General features: G+C 34.8%; 1 long non-coding RNA gene across 2 annotated transcripts in view; it reads right to left on the bottom strand.

Moving 5' to 3' along the window:
- Positions 1-18,525: 18,525 nt before the first annotated feature.
- The window catches only part of LOC102011333, an 84,871-nt gene continuing 80,323 nt past the window's right edge, over positions 18,526-23,073 (bottom strand). For both annotated transcript variants that reach the window (XR_001234147.1, XR_261043.1), the window contains exon 3: positions 18,526-18,770. This is a non-coding gene — a long non-coding RNA (uncharacterized LOC102011333). The remainder of the gene's footprint in view (positions 18,771-23,073) is intronic.

Below are 23,073 nucleotides of genomic sequence, written 5' to 3'. Positions count from 1 at the left end.
ATCACCATACTTCCCTTAACATCAGGCATAACTCTAGTGTGCATGAAAAGATTCTAAACTCTCGTCCAATGCAGATGCCTAAGCAGTAGCGCCTGTATTCTCACTTGAAGTCAAAAATCACTATCAGCTTTGCAATATCTGCCTAGTCTTCCACACAGCATATTATGAATCTTAATTTATTCTTTGAAGACATAAAGGACAAAATATTAGGTGCTCACAGCATCAGGACCCAGCTTCCTGGTGACAGGGTCCCACTGTCTTTCTCCCACCTCCTAGAACATTCACAGGTATAGTATCACACCCCATCTCCTATTATGTATGTGAAGTTATTACATTTCTTTACCTACTTGGGACTCAGAGATGAACTTGGAAGGAAAAAATTTAAATGAGAAACTTTAATGGTTTCTAATGAGAGATTGGAAATATTTGTTTCATTATACATTTAAAGACTCTTACCCGTGTTCATTCTTTTTCACAAAGTATGCCCTGGAGTGTATATTTAACTGAAGCAAGGATCTTCTCATTGTCTGAAGGTGCTCAGTAGAGAAACTGTTAAAGATAAACATCTCCAATCTATGCTTATTTTCTGTCTTTCTCCTATGTTACACAGTCTGGATCAACCTCAAAAGCTTTTATCTTTTCTTCTTACCCTTCTTTCAGTCATCATCTGCAGTTGCCAAGACCCACTTCAGTTCTGCCAAAAATACTCAAATCATCCACTTTTAAAAGTCATCCTGTAAAAGTCCAGTCACCTTTCATCCAAAAAAACATGTTTGTTTCAAAGCATTCTTTCTTGTCCCACTCCCTCACTCAATCTTCATTTCCTTTATTGAAATCCAAATGACTACTAGTCATATTTCAAAGCGTTTATACACTAAATATAAATGCTTCATATTAAAAATGTGCAATTACTTTGTAAAAGCATTAGAATATTTGCAGTAAATATGGATTTCTAGTCTCAGTGTTTTTCAGTGGAGCAGAACCACTAAGATGCACATACAGCTCCAATCCTTATTCTTTTGCTTCTTTGTCACGCTTTCATTTGCTGGTATACCCCACCCCCATTTCTCTACCTGAGCTCAATATTGGAAAATAAGAAAAGATGTTTCTAAACCTACTTTTTTCTGTAAATCTTTATGTTTTCCAATATTATGAATGAAACCCGGGGCCCTGCACATGCTAGGCAGATGTGCCATCCCAGAGCTAAAACCCCTGCACTTTTCCTTAAATCTAAGTTATTATCACATTTATAACTCCACACTTTTATTCAGTTGTACATGTCTGTGACATTATAAATGTAATTTTGCATTTTTCTACACTTGCATATGCATTTTAATTTTTAAATTTGGTATGCTTTGTAATCCCATCATAAATAGAGCAGTGAAGGGATTTTATAACCCCAGTAACCAACCTACCTCCTAGTAAGCCCAAAATATAACAGACACAGTATCAAAGCCACTTAGTAACTTTGTTTCTGCTTTATTTGGAAAATCTATAAAGTCTGAGCTTCTGGACCCTCTGGGAACAAACAGTTCATGCAACAGAACATCGTGATATTGTGTTACCCCAGCATTTCCTGTTCCGTTAAATCTATAATACTTAAATGATGACTCCGGCCCTTTCAAGACAGAAGGTTTAGTGTCATTTGATTTTCAAAGGAAATTTTAATAGGGTAATATGCTTAGAAAGAAACATGTTGTATGTTCTGTCATGTTTTCATATGACAGAGTACAAGGACTTGACTGTCTTTTTTATTGTAAGCATTCACCACTTCGTATTTCCTAGGTCTTAAAATGGGAGGAGCAAAAAGCTGAGCAATCAGATAGAGAGAGGGAACCTGCTTGGATTTTTGGGGTGTGTATTCTCCAGTCAAGTCTACCTATAGCATCATTGATGGGATTACAGACATTATCTAATTTTAATAATTTTAGAATTGAATCAAAACCCTTGGAGAAGTTTCTGTTTCTTGAACACATATTTTTCAGCTCTACATAGGATTCTTTAGTAGGAGTCCAAGGTTCTATAATCTAACACACACTTATAATCTGTTACATTGTCATAGATTAAGAACTAGTGATCTAGTCAAAGTTTTACTTCTCAAGTGAGGCTGTCTCTGAGTTTCTCAGTCAGTGTCCTAGCTACATTTGAACTCCATTCTTCTGATTGCTGGTCGCGAATTTGCTAGTTAATACCGCCACTTCTAATAATAGCTGGTGTCTGACTATTAAAGAGGCAAATTTATTGTACTTCAATTTGGCAAAAACCATAGGTTTGAAGATCCAAAAAATTCTCAGGAACCACCTGTGTCCATTTTGCCGGGCAAACCATTAGCTTGATGAAAATGCCTTTTCTCTAGAAGAGACAGGATGATCAATTTAAAATAAAGCCAGAAGAATTAGCCTCAGATCCACGGTGTTACAATCAACTTAATTAGGTGATAAGCCAGGATACATGGCATCTCTTTTCGGCACAAATCCTCAAGGCAACAGAGGGAAAGAAATGCTGTCACAGTCTGGAAGGACCATTGAACGAATAAAAATTCAACTGACACCAAGGCTACACATCAGGTGTAATTTGCTAATGGCCTGGCGCATTGAGCATCTTGCAAATAAAATTAGGAACCAAATCCCCTTGCATTCAAAAGGTGCAAAGAATTAGTGCAGCTAATAGGTTTTATGGAAGCATTTGCTGGTGGTTTGGTCTGACTGAATGTAAAGATTAACCCTGTAATTGCAGAATAATGAAGCCCAATCCAAGGCAGGGGTGATAATGTCCATGAATGGTACTAACTTCGTCACCTAAGAAGGGATTTTCTTAAGCTGTTTGATCGCAACCAGATGATTCAGCTACCGGTGCAATTCTTTTCCTATTATTGATATCAGTGGACAGAGTCAGACAGGCAAAAAGGAGGAAAATGTGCTGATGCACAGTAAGATTCCAAGTAAGTTGTGCAGTTTACAATATTTTCAGAAATAACGGCCACATGAATTCAGTATGCTTATTCAATCAATCAGAAAATTATTTTTCTTTGTATACTATTATTTCAGGGTTCCAGATGGTGTGGAAGCATTCAACACATTGAGGTTTTCCATATTTTTGAAGAAATTATTTGTCTTTCCAGACAGTAACAGATACAGATTAGAAAGAGAAGCTGTCCTGGCCCTCCTCTCCCTGCTTCAGCATTTCTCACCATAGGATAATTACTGAACATGACAGCGGACACAGGCCAGAGGCCTCTGAAGAGCTGCTTCCCCCTGTGCTATGAAGAACAAGGCCAAACTGAAGCTGCAGTGTCACCCAGAGAACTGAGACACACAGAAACCTTGGTCCTACCAATATAACTCTTCATCCGGTAGGACTGAAGTAGGTCTAGGAATCTGAAAAATCTCTTTATGTAGTTCAGTTGTACAGCCTTTCAAAGAAAATTCTGTCGGAAATTAGGAAGACTCTGGCATGTGTTGCAAAAATATTTTTTGGCTTTTGTTAAAAATTTCCTTTGAAAAGGGATTAATTGTCACATAGGTCATGCATTAGTAGCAAAACTCTTAGACTGAGTCACTAACTTGTTCTATAATAAAAGTAGACTGACATTATTCTGACCTTTGGAATCACTCTATCTGCACATGTTTTTTCCAACTACACTGATGTGTATGTGTCACTAAATTCAGAAATACAAACACAAATGCAATCTATGCTCTTTGCTTCTTAACTTCTCATTTTCACCTTTGCATTCTTATTGACTGTACTAGGAAGTATATGATTAACTGCCAAAGAAGCTATCTGTGTGCACCCAAGTGTCAGGATACAGCCAATTTGGGCATGTATGTACTACTATGTCATAAAACTACCAAGATGCACCAAGGTATTTGTAGTTTTTTTCCTGAAAAAAGTAGTAAATTTTTATGTCTGGAAATATCCCCAATACTTAAACTAGGAAAAATATCACTAATCCCTCTTTTCTTCTACAAATTAATGGAAACCGTTGGGAAATGCTATCTCAAATAATCACATTTAACTTTAAAAAGTTTAACTGTATGAATTTAAATTTGTATTCCTGATATATATAAATGTATATCCAAGGTATATGGGATAGAGAAGAAGGTTGCCATGAATTAGGATATTTTCATGGATCTTTTAGCTAAGTGAAATTCTGGGATCAACACAGGTGAAAACCCAGTGCTATGACATTCAGTCTAGCAAACCCTAACATAATGTTCTGTATTGTTTAGGGTTCTCTAGAGGAATAAGTGTTAGGGTTAGGGTTAGAGTAATGTGCTATGGAGTGAAAGAGTCCACCACGATTGTATGAAACAGATCTGGAGTATCCAGTATCTGCTCAATTAAAGAAGCTAAATTCACAGAATAAGAGAGATCAAGGATATAGCACCAGTCTGAGACAAAATGCCTGGTGGATCTCTTGAAAATCATTCAAGGGAATGATCTGAATCTACATTGGAAGGCTGAAGAAATTGGAGACCGATGTTCACAGGTGACAGCAGAATCAATAGCTACACCATCTTAAACACTGTGAAGTTTCCAAAACACACAGCAAACTTCCACTGTCTTTGCCTTTCATTGCAAGTCTATTGGATAGTGCCAGCTATAATTAGGGAAAGTTCTCCCTGACCTCAACTTGCTGGGCTGCAGGTCAATTATCTTTGGAAATATTCCACAGACAGATCCAGACGTGTGTTTTACTAATTTCCATGGAATCTCTTTTATCTAGCCGAGTTAATGTATCATGACACGGTCTGATGTTCACTTGCTATTTCAAAATAGAAGAGAAATCTTAAAAAGTCTCAAGTTCATTTGGGTTGGATGATGTATACATCTATAATTTAAAATTACCCAGACTATCTCCTTGGGAACAGTACCTGTTATATGTTCATTTAATTCATATAAGATTCTATAAAACTGCAATTTCTTTACCAAACATGGGGGTAAATTTGTTGACCAGGGTAAGTTACTAATGTCGTCTGCCCATTCAGATGTTCTTAAATATTTTTGTGTTTCATGGCATTAAAAAATTAAATGCTTTTTAAGGTAGAATGAGTAACAGAAGTGAGTGAAGTATTGGTGAACAGGTTGAGGCCTCAAGTTCTCTTAGTATGGGATCACTCACTTCATCTCCCACAAATACTGCTCTAAGAAAAAAACCATAAATCTGTTTTAACATTAAATCCAATTTCTGTGTGATTATCTCATTTAATGTCAAGGGTGGGAGAGAGAGTGTGGTGGTATACAAGTCACATCTTTGAAACAGATTTATGATCAGTTCTCAATGTCTGAGTTTCAGTTTCTCTCCATCCTAGATACAAAATATGTATAATTGTGCAGCTGTTTGACATTTTACATTGAACCACTGCAATTAAAAAAGAGAGATAAGGTATTTGGCTGATTAATTCTTCATGAATAGGTGTAGTGCAATAGAGGAAAAAGGGGTTTCTAATATTAAACCAGAGGTACACAGAAACCAATTTATTAACATACATCAAAAGCAACCACAATAGTACAATTACACGTTCTTGCGATGACTAACAAAACTAGACTCTTTAAACTGCCTTCTATAGTAGTGAAAAATTCAGTTAGTAAAATGCACAGCTATAATTTTATGCTTGCTAGAAGACAAAATGGGATGTTAAAACCACATTTTTTGACAATAAAAGTAAGTTAAGTGCATGTAAGATTTCTCTCAATGACCAATGCTGATAAACGACTATCTCAGGAGAATCATTTGGAATAGTTTTGTAGTTTCCAAACCAATGTCAGCTTTTCATCATGACAAGATATTTGAGATCATGAATTTGAAAGCAGGAAAGATTTCTTTTGCTTCATACTCTTGGAGGTTTCGTTCTGTGGTCAGAAAGGCAGACACAACAGGAGCATGTGGTGAGAAGGTCACTCACTCAGTGGCTAGGAATGAAACACAATAGGATAATTTGAGGTTCCATAGTGTCCATGACCAAATGACCCAAATCCTCCCTGCAGGCCCCGCCCATTAAAGCTTCAAACTCCCTGTGGTGTCATGGGTTGAGGAGCAGTCTTTAACACTTGGGCCTCTGTGGCACATTCCAGATACTCATGTAAATTTTGAGAGGCACTTTACTGCTTCCTTTAGTTCCATTCTATGAAGAAAAGCACATTAACCCATGCTGATTGTTAAGTTTGAAACTCTGCATTATCCCAAGGATCAAAAGTTAACTATGAGTGTGACTAGAATATTAGAAACAGCAGTCAAGTTGCCTGCCTAAGCAAATTAGATAGAGAGTAGTTCATATTCTTTAGGTTAAGGCAAACTCTTAGCAATATTGTGTCATGCTGGAGTTTGTTTCTAACCAAGTATGTTATGAGTATTTAAACATAGCAATGTAATTAATACACACAATCGTTTACGCACTTTCACTGATGGCTTGAAGCAAACCTAGACTATACTGTGATTCATACTAGAGAACAGATATGTCTGCCAGGGATCTATCCATGTATTATTTGCTGGTGTTATACCCAAATATATCTTCAGTGTTAATTTGTATTTTGATTTTCATTTACATCTGTTGCAATTATATTTTAGCACATTTGCAATAACAAATGTTACTACTGTGAAATGCCTTAGTCCTAGGACCACAAGTCTATCTTGATCTTCATGATTCTATAGACTTCTGTTAACTTGTGACCTTGAAAGCCATTTTCACATTTCTTAATAATTTGCTTCTACTTGATATACTTTATTAATACAATTAGACCATATTCATTGACTTTTATGGTTGTTGAAAACAGCTTCTCCATACAAATTCCAATCTCTCACCCCTAAGATCACTACATTCTAATTTTCACTTACATAGTTTATACTTACAGAACTATTATTTCATAAATATGCTTTACTGATGAACACAGCAGTGTCTTTTGCTAAGGCATTCTTTCTCTCAAAGATTATTGATAGTTTTAACCCCACAAAAGTTTATCATTGTATTAAGATCAAGCATGGGTCCAAATAGCCTATCATTTATTTCTATTGTTTCTGGAAATTTTCTCCCCTCTTCAGGTGTCATCCCACTCTGTTGATGCCTGGAGAATTGCGGCTGTGTTAGAGTAATTTAGGAACCATCCTCTGAAGAACAACACATTTTTTTTCATTATCTCTGTTGAGTGTTGTGGGCAGAATATTGAGTTCTTGGTTAAAATAAACTTTCTCCAGATTTTGAAGTCACTGTTCCATTTTATTAGAAAATCTTGGGCTATTATTTTTAAGAAATTTAGTTATTAAATTTAACTTTCTTTTTTGTATGATATTCCTCTGTCTCCTCTAAATACATTAAGATTTTGTACTTTTTTCTTGATATTCATCATTTTCATAAAGCTTTGACCTACATGAAATTTTTACCATTAAATAACTGACAACTAATTTGTTTATTTGAAAATTCACAAAATTTAATCTGAGGAAAATTTCATTTTATATTATGTAATATCATATTTATTTGTAATTTTCTATCTCCATTTTCCCTCTTTCTCTGAGATATCCATTATCTCTGGAATTGGACCTCATTGGCTGTGTCTTCTTATTGTTTATTTGACCTTTTTGTACTGCTTCTAGAACATCTCATTTAGTTTATATAAGAAAACTTTACCTGTTTTTTCTATCTTCAGTTACCTTTTTACATTTTTAAATTTCCAAAGACTTTTTTCTGAGTGTTTTTTAATGTTCTTTGCATAATTAATGTGTCTTTATATAGCTTTATTGATTAATTATGTGTATATATATGTTTCCTATAGTATTTATAGTATTAAATTTCACTTTTATATAACCACCCAATTCATATAAGTTGTCTCAAATATCTAGTTACCACTGACTCTTTATTTATAATTTAGAATAAGGCCCTCGAGAGATGCCTCTGATCTCAAGTTAACAGATGAGAATTGCTGACTAGAGGAATGAGAATACGGTGAGATTGGGTAAAAAAAGGATGTTTTGATGGAAGACATAACATTTTAACACTTCAGATCTTTTAAGGTGTTTCTGCCATCACAACGAGTTTTTATGAAGATTGCCTTCCAACATTCAGCTTAGGGAGGATACAGATGAGATCAAGGCAAGAGAACATGTCAGAAACCCCTCATCATTCAATTTTTCAGCTTCAAATTTATTGTGTTTTCCTTTGTCACTCATGCTTCTATACATTCTTTCCCCTGTCACTGTGGTCAGAAAGGAGACACTCAAGTGAAATATTTATAAAGAATATCTTTTCATTAGCTGAGTGGGGTTGGTTACATGTCTAGGAGATTGAATGTGAACAAGAGATGACACGAATTTGCACACTAATATGAGCACTCATAAGTGTGTAAGTAGTCTCTCTAGTCTGGCTTGAAGGCTCACCCCATCTTCATTGGTGCATGGTTTTACCAGCTGCAGGATTTTGAAAGTGACATCTGGGAGCTTTGCTTTTTTGCTATCATCTTCTGCATACACTATTCTGGACTTTTAACTCAGACAAGGGGCCTTGCCTACTCACTCAGTAAGTAATCATCCGCTGTCTGCATCTGCCTTTCAGGATTCTGTTAGCGTATTGACCCTACTACCGCCTGGTGTGTCATTTCATCAATCTTCAGGGAAATACATTTCTGTCCTCATTAGGTTTCATTCCTGATCAAAATTAAGTATTTTTCTCTCTGCATTTTTTAGAAGGTTTAAAGCACACCACTGAACTAACTAGTCGTTAAGATGGCCTCTGCAATTAAAAAAAAAAAAACAAAAAAGACAAAAAACCTGTTTTCCTTTTTAGGTGAGTGACAGAAATCCATTTCTATGACTTTTAGTACAATCTCAGCTCACTCAGCTTTGTAGCAGTCCCTGGGTTATTAGAAAGATAAGTGTTAAAAGAATGTATCCGAATGGGAAAAAAAAGAAAAGAAAATATTACAGAAGAAAGGACCCTAGTTTTTCTGCCCAGCATAAGTCATGTCTTATTTTCCCTCCCACTTGCCAAAAGGATAGAGGTAGTCATTTCAAGAAGTGTCAAAACTATATAAGGCTTTCATTAAAAACACATTCATGTCAAAATTAAGGTCTCATCAGTTGTAATGAGACATTTATATGTGTGCAAAATAAGAAAATAAAAGCAGAATGATATAGGGAGCACTGCAATTCATTTTTGACAAGTTCAACATTTCCTTAACCAAATAGGCATTTCAGATGGATGCTTTCTTTATTCCCAGGTTTTGGGGGGCAGATCTTGCCATTTGCATTTTAAAAAGTTCTCTTCAGTGCTTTGTGCATAGAATGTTTTCTTGTTAATTTGCTTAGAAGTAGAGCTCTCAGACCTTAGAAAACAACATAAGCAAGGATGGACTTTACCCTTACCAAATGGTGGTTTGTGAAAATGTGCAGAAATAAGAGTCATTAACCTGTCAATAAGAACTCATTCCTTTTTCCACTATGTAACTCAAGAGATTCATCTTCAAGTGAAATAATGTAAATTATAACCTAAAGTTTATATTATGCCAGATATCAATATGTAAAAATAAAAGCATTCTTTCTAAGCTTATTTCTTAACTTTATCAGAACTCAGGCCTCTGAGTCAGTCCTCTACCCTCATAAAGGATCACGGCTTCTCATTTAATCCCTGAAAAAGTGGACATGTTTTTGTTCTAGTCCAACTGAGTGATTCCTTTTTGCTCTTTGGAATACTACTTTGCCTCTTTCCTAAAAATTAACTACAGGGCAAGCTGAACTAGTCACTGATGGAGGACTCAGTAAACCTTGGTTACTAGGCTTTTATTTCATTTCTTCCTTCTAAATCCTGTGCATAGGAAGTGGACAAAGCCTGGACAATATGATGAAGGGTAGAAATAAAGTAATTGACATATATGGATACAATATTTTGACGTTTGTTATTTTATAGCCATTATCTTGTTTGTACCTCTTTCCAGACACATGAAGGTAGGGAGGAGAGGAATGGGCTTTTTTCTACTATGTAATTTTAAAGATTTTTAAGTCAGTTAGCTTCATACTGAGAATAGACAATTAATTTCTAAGCACAGGCACCAGTAATTTGCTTTTGTAGCAGTGTGAAGGTAAAAAATAGAATATGAAGAAAACGTGAAATACAGCTTTGACACACAAACACACAATGGAGTATTATTCAGCTATAAAAGATAATGAAATTGGATCATATGCAGAAACTACTGCAAGTGGGGATTGTTATGTTAAGTGAAACGAGGTAGGCTAAAAAACACATTTTATGGTTTTTCCCAATACTTTTTGTGGAGTATACAACATCCTCCCCACACACACACCACAGATAACATGAAAGTAGAGAGGACATTATTAGACAGAAAGGGAATAAGGAAAAGTGAAAAATGATCAGAACAAAATATGTCATATGCATGTACAAAAATCTTCCCAAACTTCTTATGAAGCAGGTGCTTCTTGATTCTCACAACGTTGAGTTGGTGCCTTCATTTCAAGGTAAATGAGATGAGGCTTATGAACTTGCTTGTGGTCAGGTGAGAAGACTTAGTGGTAGGTTCAGACTTGGGTAGGTCTAACATCAAATGTCAAATTCATATCCACTGTATCATCCATTCTCTCACTGAGAAATGGCTTATAGTTATGGGCACAGAAAATGTTTCTTTCATAAAAGAATGCAGAGCCATGTGGCACAGACATGTACCAGCATCAGAGGTTTAGAGCCCTACAGTAGAAAATGCGACCTAATCCCTTGTCATGAAGGATCAAAAGAAAGGCTAAAGGGGCAATTACTTCAGTTAATCTTAAAAGCAATAGCAACAAGTAGGGACTAGATTTTAGAGTTAAATCCAGCTACCTATAGCAACTTTGTGGCAAAAGACAGATAATATCTAGGCTTTTCCAACTACTGTCTGGAAAACTATGGTAAATTACTTTACTTTTCTCTTCTGAAACCTAGAAACTTTCTCCTATTTGGTTCATTCACTGTTGAAATTACAGATCTCTTTCCTATGTCTTTTCTATGGGAAAAAACTTCGTATCATTCACACATGACAGAACTCATATTAAAAATGACAAAAGCAATAAAAATCATTTCATTTAACTATAGCTCTGCCTCTCTATACCTCTTCAGAATAAACATATCTTAAGTGTTCTTTAGAATATTTGTATCCATTTCTTATGTTCTAGTCTCTGCCTTTTACAAATGGCTGAAGTGAAATACACCATACGCTTAAAATATTGTGAAGTATGTTTATTTTGTTCTTTTTCAATGCATTATGGTCTCAGTTTATAGCTCAATAAATGGAAAATCACTAGTAGTTTAGGGGTAGTTTGGGTATTCCCGATCCACAAAATACTCTTCTTGGAAGCAAATACTGTTATAATTAATTTGTAACCTGTTTCTTATTTTTCTTTATAAAATCGATATATGAATATATGTCTAAAAATCTAGTGTAATTTTGATGACTTATGTAATTTATATTATTATTATTATTCTGCATGCTGTTTTCGCGATTAGAGGCTTTTTATAATCAGTAGAACTTTTTAAGATTTGGTCATACTGATGAATTCAATTCAGTTTATTATTTGTTCTCCTGCACATTTTTTAATTAAATTAATGGATGCAAATTTACTTAACCACTTAACTATTAATGAACATGTGGAATTTTTCCATCTGCTGTTATAAACAATGCTATTACATTCTCACAAATATCCTAAGTAAACAGTTGAACAAATTTCTCTGAAGCATATACTTACAGTGGACTGCAACATGTTTAAATTCCCTAGTAATGGGGCTGGGAATGTAGCTCAGTGGCATAGGTGCTTGTCTGACAAGGCTGAGGTCATGAGTTTGATTCCCAGTACCAAAAAGTAAATAAATAAATAAAATAAAATAAAATCACTTTGCCAGGTATGGTGGCACAAGCCTGTAATCCCAGCACTCAGGAGACTGAGGCACGAGGATTGTTGTGAATTTGAGACCAGTTTAAGCTACAAAGTCAGTTAAAGGCCAGCCTGAACTGCATAACGAGACCTTGTTTCAAAAAAGAAATCACTAGTAATGGATGAGTACTTTATTCCTGATTTGTAAGAATTAATTTTATATTGTGCAAAACAATTTTGGAAGGATTAAGTAGATTTTAATGTCTCCTTTTACTGTATGAATTTTAATTTTGTTGTTGATAAACAAGTATATAAATTACTTCATTTTTAAATTGAAACATAATATCTGTCCATATTCATGAGCTTCATGGGATATTTTAATACATGCATATATTGTTCAATGCTTCTTTTAGAATAAAAAGAGCAGTTATTTCTTTGTCAAAAAACATTCAAAATCTTCTCATCTATATTTTTTGAAAGGCAAATTACATTATTGTTACTCTGTTCATCTCACTGTGTGATAGAACACCAGAGCATTTTATTGCGTCCAACCTTAACTTAGCGCCATTGAGCAAACTTTCCCAATCTCTCTCCCTTTTCTTCTCAATCCCAAGTAATCATATTCTAATGTCAAGTTCCAGCAAATCAACTTGTTTAGATTCCACATTTTTGTGAAGTCACTCAGTATTGGTCATTTTGTGCCTGGCTTATTCCATTCATTGCAATGTCTTCTAATTCTGCATATAATTTTACAGATGGCAGTATTTCCTTTTTATGAAGGTCAAGGCAGGCCTTGAATAGAATCAAGGTATTTTATTCAATAATATTATATTACATTCAAGGTGTAATATAATATACTATTCCATAGATGCAGCACACACTTTTTATTCATTAACCAAGTGATGGACTTTTATATTGACTCCATTTCTTAGCTATTATGAATGGTGTGGCAATAACTATGGGAATGCAAATCATTCCTCAAAATACTAATTTCATTTCCTTTAGATTATATCTAGTAGTCATGTCAGTGAATCATATTTTTGGTGTTTTGAAGAATTTCATACTGCCTTCCATCGAGGTTATACTAATTTACATTCTTTTCAAAAGTTTGTAAACATTCACTGCCCTTCACATCTTTGTCAACACAATATCTTTCATTTTTATTTATTTATTGCTTTAATAACAGTCATTTTAATTGTAGTGAGCTTACATACTACCTGACAAGGTTATGCTATATGATGGTCTCCATTTACATTTCCCTGATGATTAATATTGATGTTGAGCATTTTTTTCCAAGCATATGTTGGCCATTCATATGTCTTTTGAGAAATTCCTATTTAGATATAAAGTCCATTTTTAAATCAGATTATTTGTTCTTATGCTGTTGAGTTCCATATATCCTGAATACTCATCCATTATTATATTTTTATGTTACATTTACACCTAATCTATCTTAAATTCAATTTAGTTTATGGAGTGCAGTCAAATAGCCAATTATTATAGCAAGACCTACTACATAATTCCTCTTAAGCTTACTGATCTAAAATATCTGATGTGACCCTCATTAACTTTTATACATGGGAAAGCCATTTTTTTTTTCCATTTGTGATGGTTTGACATCCTTCTGTCTTTAACTCATACTTCAAATGCATATACATACAAGGGTACAAAATAGAAACTGTGCCGTTCAGTGAATGTTTGCAAAGCAGACACGCATGTGAGCAGCACCGTGAATTACGTAGAATTTTGCTCATCCTCTCAAAGCTTTCCTCCTGCCTTTCCCTAATTCTATTCTATGTCCTCTTCCAAGTTCACTTATTTTTCCTACAACTGTGGTTTCTCACATTCTTTACAATGCTAATATAGAAGAAAGATATTTCTCCTTTATGTTCAGTTTCTATCATTCAGCTTATTTGTGTCACCACGAAGTTTAATGTGGCATTTGGTTGAATTGACCAAAGGAATGTTTATTTGACACCCAAATATATGTGTATGTGTGTATTTAGTGAGGGTGAAAATTTGATCATGTTCATATATATATATATGGTTGGATGTCAGAAAATTATCATGGCATTGTGACTATTTAAGATTTTTTTCTTTGTATTTTTGAGACAGAGTCTCTGTATGCAGTTCAGGTTGGCCTTGAGCACACTTTGTAGCCTAGGCTGGTCTCCAACTCACAGCGATCCTCCTGCTTCAGCCTCCCGAATGCTGAGATTATAGGAGAGTGCTGCTACTCCTGGTTATTCAAGTTTCAAGAGTATATGAATTTCCAGAACTGATGAGACATTAAGTCACAGAATCAAGAGTCACTAAAATCTTCAAGTAATATAAAAAGAAAAAGCACAGGGACTATTGAAATCTGTGTATCGTTACTGTCTGAGATGGAGGATCTAGGAAGATTATTGAGGACAGCCCTTGGGGTAACACTTTGGAGCAGGGAAATAAATAGCAGGGGCCACATGGAGAAGTTGAACAGCAATAGAGTTATATAAGCCTCAACTAATAACATGGATATCTTCATTGGGATTTGGGGCCAAGGCCTTCATATGTCTGTATCAATCATATAAGTGTGAATTCCCCCCAGAAGGGGAATGTGACCATGAAGAGGATCACTATCTCCTACATAGAGTACTACAAGAGACATGAATTGCATGTCACAGAGAGAATAACTGCAGCAGTTTAAATAAAACACACATTAGTTCTAATCATCTGTAGTCCAAAGAGGAATGTATTGCCAGCCATGCTAACAACAAAAAAGACAATAAATAAGGATTTCTTAAGAACAAAAAGAAAAATCCCAGAGACAGAATTTCCAGAACTCTATAAAGGAATAAAAAGCAAGTAAATTGCAAATATCTCATGATACTAGTACTGATAGAAATCTATGAATATTAAAATTTTATATAAACCTTATTGTCAAAAGAGACACATTTCCAAGAATGGTTTAATAAATGTGTTGAAATGAAGAATATTGGGATTTTGTGGGGGTAAGAGGCCATGAATTTTTATTATAGAAATTTTTATTTATATATTTAATGTATTATTTAATTACCTTTTATTCTGCAACCAGTCACAGCAATTTACTTCAAGTAAAAATATTTCTGTGTGTCCTCTTCCATCTTATTCACTGAACCTGGATCATATGACTAGTGGCTTTTCCTCAAAATCAAAAAGGCCAAGAAAGGTAAATGTTTTGAATTAATTTAGAACATCAAGACAGCTACAACAATGCAACTAAAGACACTCATGGAAGAAGACTTCCAGAACTGTTTCAGAAACCAGCAACAAAATGGGATAAATATGTTATAAGGAAAGGGAGTCTTCTGAGGGGGATTAATGGAAATGCGTTTTTTAATATAATAATTTTTTTTAAATATTCAAACATTCATGGTGTTTTGTGACCATATTGCATATGTGAACATCAATTAGACTGCTGGTAATGTCATCTTTCTGCAGGAGTGTTTTTATTTTTTACAATTTTTTCATATTTTCATGATACTTTACATTATATAACTTTTTTAGTTTTTTATGTGTGCTGCTGCCATAAAATATACGAAGTATACTTTACATGTTAAATCCTTTTATGAATATTTAAAGTATAGATTCTAAAACTGCAAAATTATAATTTTTCTCCTTTCCAACTTACTGATCTTTGAACAATTAGCAATGATTTATGCAAGTGCACAGAAAGAATTTAACTTGATTCTTTTTTTGTTACAAGTATGACTCTTCCATTCATATACTAAGGGATGACTGAAGAGTTTATTTTTTTTATTTGTGGTATCCAGGGGAGAAGACTGATTATATATTCCTTTGTTATATTTAACTATATCGCCAAATTTAAATGGGCTCCATCTCTCACACGAGGAAAATTGCATTTTTAGAAATTGTAGTACCAAAAATAGACCAAAAGGCGGTGATATGATGGGGCAAAGAGAAGTAGTGGTGTTGGTCTGGTTGAAAGAGGAAGATTTCTAAATTTTGAAAGCCCAGGGGCTGGGGATTTAGCTCAGCGGCAAAAGCGCCTGCCTGGCAAGCGCAAGGTCGTGAGTTCGGTTCCCGGTACGGGAGAAAAGCCAAAAAAAAAAAAAAAAAAAAGAAAGCCCAGTTTTTGCCATTGGAGACACAAAGAGGTATCAGGTGGACAGAATGTTCTTTACACATTTCTTTAGGGTCTTATTCTAGTGTCAAAGATCCTTTGATGACTATGAAATGCTCAACACTAATCTTTTCTATTACCTCCAATGACACTCTCCCTTTTTCTGTTACTCACTTTGGATGATAGGGAGGATAGATCATGTGTCTTTCTACTCTCACATTGGAGTTTCTGTAACTATTTTGATATTTCTAGAATTGCTTTTGCTAGTACTTAGTTGTAAATCATTTCATAGTAAGGCAGTATAAAAACAACATTTAAAAATACATGCTTGTTTCATTGCATTGAGAAGGGTACACACACTGGAATTCACTTAACTTTTAAACCTTTCATGTAATAGTACTGTCAATAATAAATTGCTTAATAAAAGATTTGGTTTTCCACATAGGTGCACCTGTACAGACTTTGGTCTTTAAAAACTTCATTTCAAATATAAAACAACATTATTTCCATTTTCCCAGTGATTTTCATACCACTTAATGCTGAGTGCCTCAATGTAGTGGGCTCACTGCACTGGGAAATATTTTGTGGGGTGTCTGCCTTCAAGGTGGTTTGGCTTGTGAGAAAACGGTTGTCAACAGAAAATTCTTTTCCCCTCTCTAAGCTTTAATTTCATCTTTTCTCCTTTGATAAAATGAGGGAATACTAGGGTGAATGGTCTCAATATCCTTTCAATGCAGATACTCAAGCACTTGTATAAAGTGCTAAAGTTTGTCCCAATTTATAAGATAAGTTGCCAATAGAATTGGAAATAAAGCCTCCAGGATACATCTTCAGGTACAGTAAGATGATCCAGCAGAAAGAGAAATTTCACAAAAAAGAGAGTAACAGAATATATGAATCAAGGTGATATGAAAAGTAACATTAAGGATGAAAAAGAAAAGAGAAAATTGAAAATAAAGGACAAAATAAAGGGATATGTGATATAATTACATGGCTGAAAGAATTATTACACGTTTGTAATTCATAATAAATGTATTCATTTGAAGTACTGGTTTTCTAAAGATGTCTGATCACAAACCCAGATGATTCAGTTTTATCATTCCCCTACCTCTCCAATTATGTGTCATGCAAGTGCCTGTGAAGTCATAAATCTCTGTCTTTTTTAGCAGTGCTGCTTTTCCTTTCTTTCTGTACTCATTCCTCAGTACCCTCCTGACTCAGATTTATCTTCTGTCGGCGACCTCCTACATCACTCCAAGTGAACCTGCTCCTGTGCCACTGTCCGCTTCTGTCACATGATTCCTAAATCCAGGTTGGTGCCCCTGTGCTGGGAAGACGGATTTCTAACGTAACCACACAAGGAATGATTTTATTTTAACATCAAACGCTTTTTATTTCTGACTGTGGTGATACGGGCTTTTATGAAGAACACGGTGCAGTAGGATCTTTCAAGAGCACTATCTGGGCACACCCAAATGAAGGATGAGGATAAGCTGATGATACAGGAAATAGAAAGGATGTGGTTACCATAGAGAAATAAATGTCCTAGAATTTACTTTCAGAACTGATATGATACAATTTCAAGTCAGGGTTTATGATGCCCACTGCCTGACCTTTCTTGCTTAGAATTGTTTTTGCTATTGTAGGTCTCTGTGGGTCTCAAATAAATTTCAGGAATGTTTTCTCTACTTCTGTTACATATGCTAATTAGATTTTAATGAGGATTGTATCTGTTTTTTGTTTTGTTTTTGTTTGTTTTTCCAGTACCGGGAATCAACGTCACGTCCTTGCTCTTGCCAGGCAGGCGCTGTGACGCTGAGTGAGGATCGTATCTGGAGAGCAATTTTGAGAGTATGGTCATTTTTACTGTTCATTCTTCCTAACCAAGAGCAAGGGGTATCTTTTCATTTTCTGGTATTCTCTTTGTTCTCCTTTTTCATAGTATTGTAGTTTTCAGTGCAGAGATCTTTTACTTCCTTTGTTAGACAGATTCTGAACTATTATATTTTTCGATGCTATTGTAAAAGGAGTTGTTTACCTAATTTCTCTTTCAGTGAGTTTGTTACTGGTGTACAGGAAGGCTATTCATTTTGAGTGTTGAATTTGTATCCAGCTAGACTACTAATTTGGTTATTAAATCTAGAAGTCTTTTGGTAGAGTTTATGTGTTAATTTCCAGAGTTATCTCTCCGGTATGAGAAACTGAAAGTGTAAATAAGAACCAAAATGTATAACAGATATCTGGAAATAGGAAGAAATTTTCCAAAAGGAAAGAGGAACTAGAGAGGGGTAAGGGGGAAAGGAAGGGGAAAGAAAAATTATGAGAAAGGAAGGATAAAAAGGAAACAAAGCTTTGTAAATAAGGTAGGGATGAGGGATTAAAGGGAGGAAAGGGGAATGGGAAAAAAAGAGAAATCAAGATAGGTCATGTACAGATACAAATTCCCTAGGGTGAAAGTGATCATTATATATCTCAATTGTACCAATAAACTTAATAACAATAAAAAAGAAACACTATAATAGTAATCAAAACTGATACGATACAATAAAAAAACTTGAAACTTAAAAAAACTGCACCCTAGGATTTTGTAGTATTTTATTTGATTTAAATTGCTCAATTAATTTATGATCCTTATTAACATATTCAAGTACATACGTGTGTGTGTGTGTAAGAACACATACAGATGGTATATTTAGACTTTTGAAGGGTAGAGTAAACCAGGATAAGTAAAGCAAATATCTCCTGGTATAATCTGAGTGTAATCTTGCAAAGCTGTCTCCTTATAGTTGAGAAGATCAGTCCATGGTTCCAACTTCTTCTGACCTGGGGCCAAATAATAAATAAATTCCACTTATTAATAACCTAAAATATATCTAAAACTTTTAAGGGAATTTGTGTATAATTTTAAAGGTGAAAGATTTATTTGATATGAAGAGAAACCAGAGTTATGTATAGTTTTAAAAGACTACTTCATGCATGTTTTCTCAGATTTATAGAATAAGTAATATCCTTTACAGTCCACAACCGTTGTTAGTGAGCTAAATTGTACTTACTTTAAAACCTAAATCTTAAACCCTAACTCCCTCTTATACTACTCCAATTCCTAGGATTTCTCCATCTCAAATCAGAATTCCTGGTTTTCTGAAACTCATGGGACTTGGATATACATTTTATAGGTTCAGACTTGGATTTCCATCCCAGCTCTGCTACCCATAAAATGGGAAGTGATATTATCTCTTTTAAGAAATATTGCAAATAAGAAGACGTATGTATAAGACTTTTACTCAGTGTCTCACATGCTGTAGCTATTTAGTTAGAAGTCATGGTTGGAATTTTTGTTTGACATCAAGTCATTTGGTATCAATGAATTTTTGGATTGTGTATGAAACTTGTGTAATCTCACTTTATTATCTACTAGGAAGTTCAGCCCCTTTTTTCAGACCCTAGTGTGGGATCTGTGTCTTCTTCTCCCTCATCCTCACCACCACTCCACAGCTTAAATGGAACATTGAGAAGTCTGTCTTCTAAGGACCACCTATTAGGCTGTGGTGCCTAAGCTAAAAGCTCAGATTTTTAGGATACGTGAAATGTAAAATTTCTACTTCCATAGAAAGATGGTGGGCTGTATAACAATTTAGTTAAATGTGTGTAGTTCTGTATAAATATGATTTATAGCAATTCACTATTTGCTAATAGAACATAGAAGCATTTTACCCCATTCCTTTGCAGAATCAATAATCAGTCACTCATGCTATTATTTAGGATAGAAAAACAAATATCTGCAGGCTAAATATGAAATTGTTTGACTATTTCTCCAGTACATTAAATCTTGAACTTTTCATTTCACATCTTTCTAATTGTTCAGTTGAAGTAGTGCTAATAGTTCTGGCACTTTCATGCAGCCTCTTAAAAACAAAACCCTGGAAAAGTGTCCGTAATCATTAGAGCAGGATTTCTCCCTTTCATAAAACTAATATTTAAATATTTAAGAATACTACTGTTTTGTTTTTTGTTTTTCTTAAATATTAAAATTTTTACAGAAATGGTGCTTATGTTTAGTAATATGTATACATTATATACATATACATATATGTATACAAAATTTTATAAAAACCTATCTAGAAATATTCCTACCAAGGCATATACCTCATAAGAACAAGAGTCAAATTTGATAAATCACTATGTTTTAATGTCCTACAAGTTAAGCCTGATGTGTACAAGTGTCAATGGCTGAATAAAATAAAAAAATACTTTCACACATAAAATGATAGAAAATTGAAATTTTAGTACCATTAAGTAAAATATTACAACACTGCCCTGCTCAATTACTTGTGAATTGTTGTTTTTCTATATTTATTTGAATTTTATTATAATAAGGTAAATTAATTTTAATATAACTATGAGTTGTGCTTTCTGTCTCATACACTTTTCTATTTTAAAGATAAAAGAATGAAGATCTATTAACAAACACACATGCATTTACAAATTAACACGTAAACACATTCAAGGCTGTTTTCAAGCTATAACAAACTTAAGTATGTTTCACACACTCTAAAAGATTTGTTTCCTGAACTTTTGTGAGAAGTTCTGCTAATCTTTGATATGAAATAAATGTAACTGTAAGTAGTCACTACTTCCTTTGCTGTACTTTGGCTCTTACAGTGTACTGCTGTGTTTCAGCCGCCTACAGCCTGTTACTCTCATGGGCTCGCTACTGTGGGAGTCAAGTTCTTTTGCTGTCATCTCAAAGAAATGCATTTGAGTCCAGCTCCCCTACACTCTTCACACCTGCCCCTTCTTCCAGGATACTACTCTGATGTGTATTCCTTCTCTCATGTAAGCGCTATTTTCAACTTCTACTTTTCCTCTCTTTCACCCTGCTAGATAAATTATCCCTTCTCAAAAAAAGACATCCATTCTTATCTTTCTGTCTCATAGAATATTTTCTACACACCGAGTTTTAATGCTATTATAACTTCCCTATAAATAATGTGTGTTCTTGTGGAATTCATATCTTTGAACTAATTCTGTTTTCATCCTTCTATCTGTGTATTCTGTATTTGCACAAATGCATATTAGTTAAGCTACTAAACACAAAGGATGATATACATCTTCTGTCCTTCTAGACAGAAGTTCACCTTCTGGCATGGAAAAAGACATAAAAATTGGAGCTTGTATTAGAAGACATTATTGAGGGCTATGAAGAGCAAAGAGGATAAACTTTTGTTGTATTATCACACGTGCTAATCCTTTTGACTTAACAGTTGATTTATGTTTCCCTGATATGCAATTTCTGAGCATCTTTATGATCATGAAGTTTATTAAACTCCTCTGTTCTAGTAACTCTGGCATCTACTTCATGGTTACCTGCAGCATGGCAGCAATTAGGATCATTCCAGGTGTTGTAAGACACTTCTGACAACAGCATCATTAATTTTGGATTTTTTGCACTGACTAAAACAACTGTTGACCCGTATTCTGACCTCCAGTTCTTTTCCATGTGCCAAAGGCTCACACTGACTTTACTTTTTGCTTCTATTAAACAGAGACATCCTTCAGGTTGTCATTGAGGTCTTTATCAGAGTTTTTTTTTTTTGTTTTTTTTTTTTTTTGGTTTTGGTTTTGGTTTTTCTCCGGTACCGGGAACCGAACTCACGACCTTGCGCTTGCCAGGCAGGCGCTTTGCCGCTGAGCTAAATCCCCAGCCCCTTTATCAGAGTTTTTGAACACTTGTATCCACTACCAACTCTGATCCTGTAATAATTTGCCAATGTTTGTTTCCTCCTCTGTCATTTGTTATGTTGGAATGAGTGCCACTGACAATCATGAATGGGTTCTTAAATGTTCTGTTAAACATGTTCTCTAAAATTATCTCAAGCTGTAATGCTTTATAATATTCCTTAAAGTGTGTATTCAAAACTACATAAGACTTGTAGAAGTTCTCAAATCATTTTCCATTTTCATCACTAACTGCCATTAAGATAAAGTCTGTGGATTTTCCTTTCATTAGATTATGCAGCTTGTGCCTCAGTTTTGTCCCCCACCCTTGTGAGGCCAAATCTACTAGAATGCACACTTAATCATACTTTCCTCAGTCCCCAGTCAAATTACGAGTATAATTATTTCTACCAAAAGTATTAGGAAAAACATCTTCACTCCTTCCAGATGGGTGGAGATCATGTGATCCTCAAAGAGGCTGCCACAGAAAATATCTCCTGTGACAGCGCAACCTGCACTCTGTGTGGGGGAGAAGGAAGCAACCACCGCCCATAACATGGGTGCTTAGTGACTGATGAGTCAGCCTTCTTCTTCAGTGTCTTTCAAATTCAGTGACAAATAGGAACACTGAGGGAGTTATACCCATGCGTGTTTCTGCATCTTAATGACATCAAAGGAAGCCTATAAGAATCAGTTAAGAAGAAGCCATGCCCTCTGTGGTTATGCACATACTCACGAAAGCCATAGAGCATGCAATCAGCTTTTACTCTGGCTTTGAGCATGTGTTAGAAATTGAGTTCATAAAATAATTACAACCAGTTTCAGAATCCCACTACTGTGTGTGTAAGGAATATAACCAGCCCTCCCTGAGACTGCGCTCATTTTTACAATGGAACCCTGTAAATAAGACATGAAGTAAACTTTTGGAACACAATAAGTTCCAATATATTATTAGGTTAGGATTATAGGGAAAAAGCATCATGTCTAATGATAATAATATTCTGTACTAGTGTGTAATGTAGTGATGACCACATTCAGATGCAAGCTTTGCTCAATGTGACATAAGTACTCACCATTATGGGGCAAAAAGGAAGTTGCCTTTAGAAGATTAAGAAAAATAAAAGGAAGTTTTATGTTCATATGCAAATATTAACAAAAATTATATATAAAACATGTAAATGAAAATGAAGTTTGCTTCTGTATATATGCAACCTAGTGGTTATATGTTGTAGCCCCTGTTATGCACCAGCACTGGGACTGTGGCAATGGATTTACCTGACACTTTGTTCACTCTTCCATGGGTAAACCTCAAACTATTGCTGTGTCTACTCTGATTCCCCTTAGTACATGAAAGCTGACACATTTAAAAACATATAGTTTCAAAAAAATTCACCAACCACTCAGTTGC

The sequence above is a fragment of the Chinchilla lanigera genome, unplaced genomic scaffold (genome assembly GCF_000276665.1).
Source record: "Chinchilla lanigera isolate Chin_1 unplaced genomic scaffold, ChiLan1.0 scaffold00023, whole genome shotgun sequence".
In the NCBI taxonomy this organism is placed as follows: Eukaryota; Metazoa; Chordata; class Mammalia; order Rodentia; family Chinchillidae; genus Chinchilla; species Chinchilla lanigera.
This window is presented reverse-complemented; position numbering and strand designations above follow the sequence as displayed.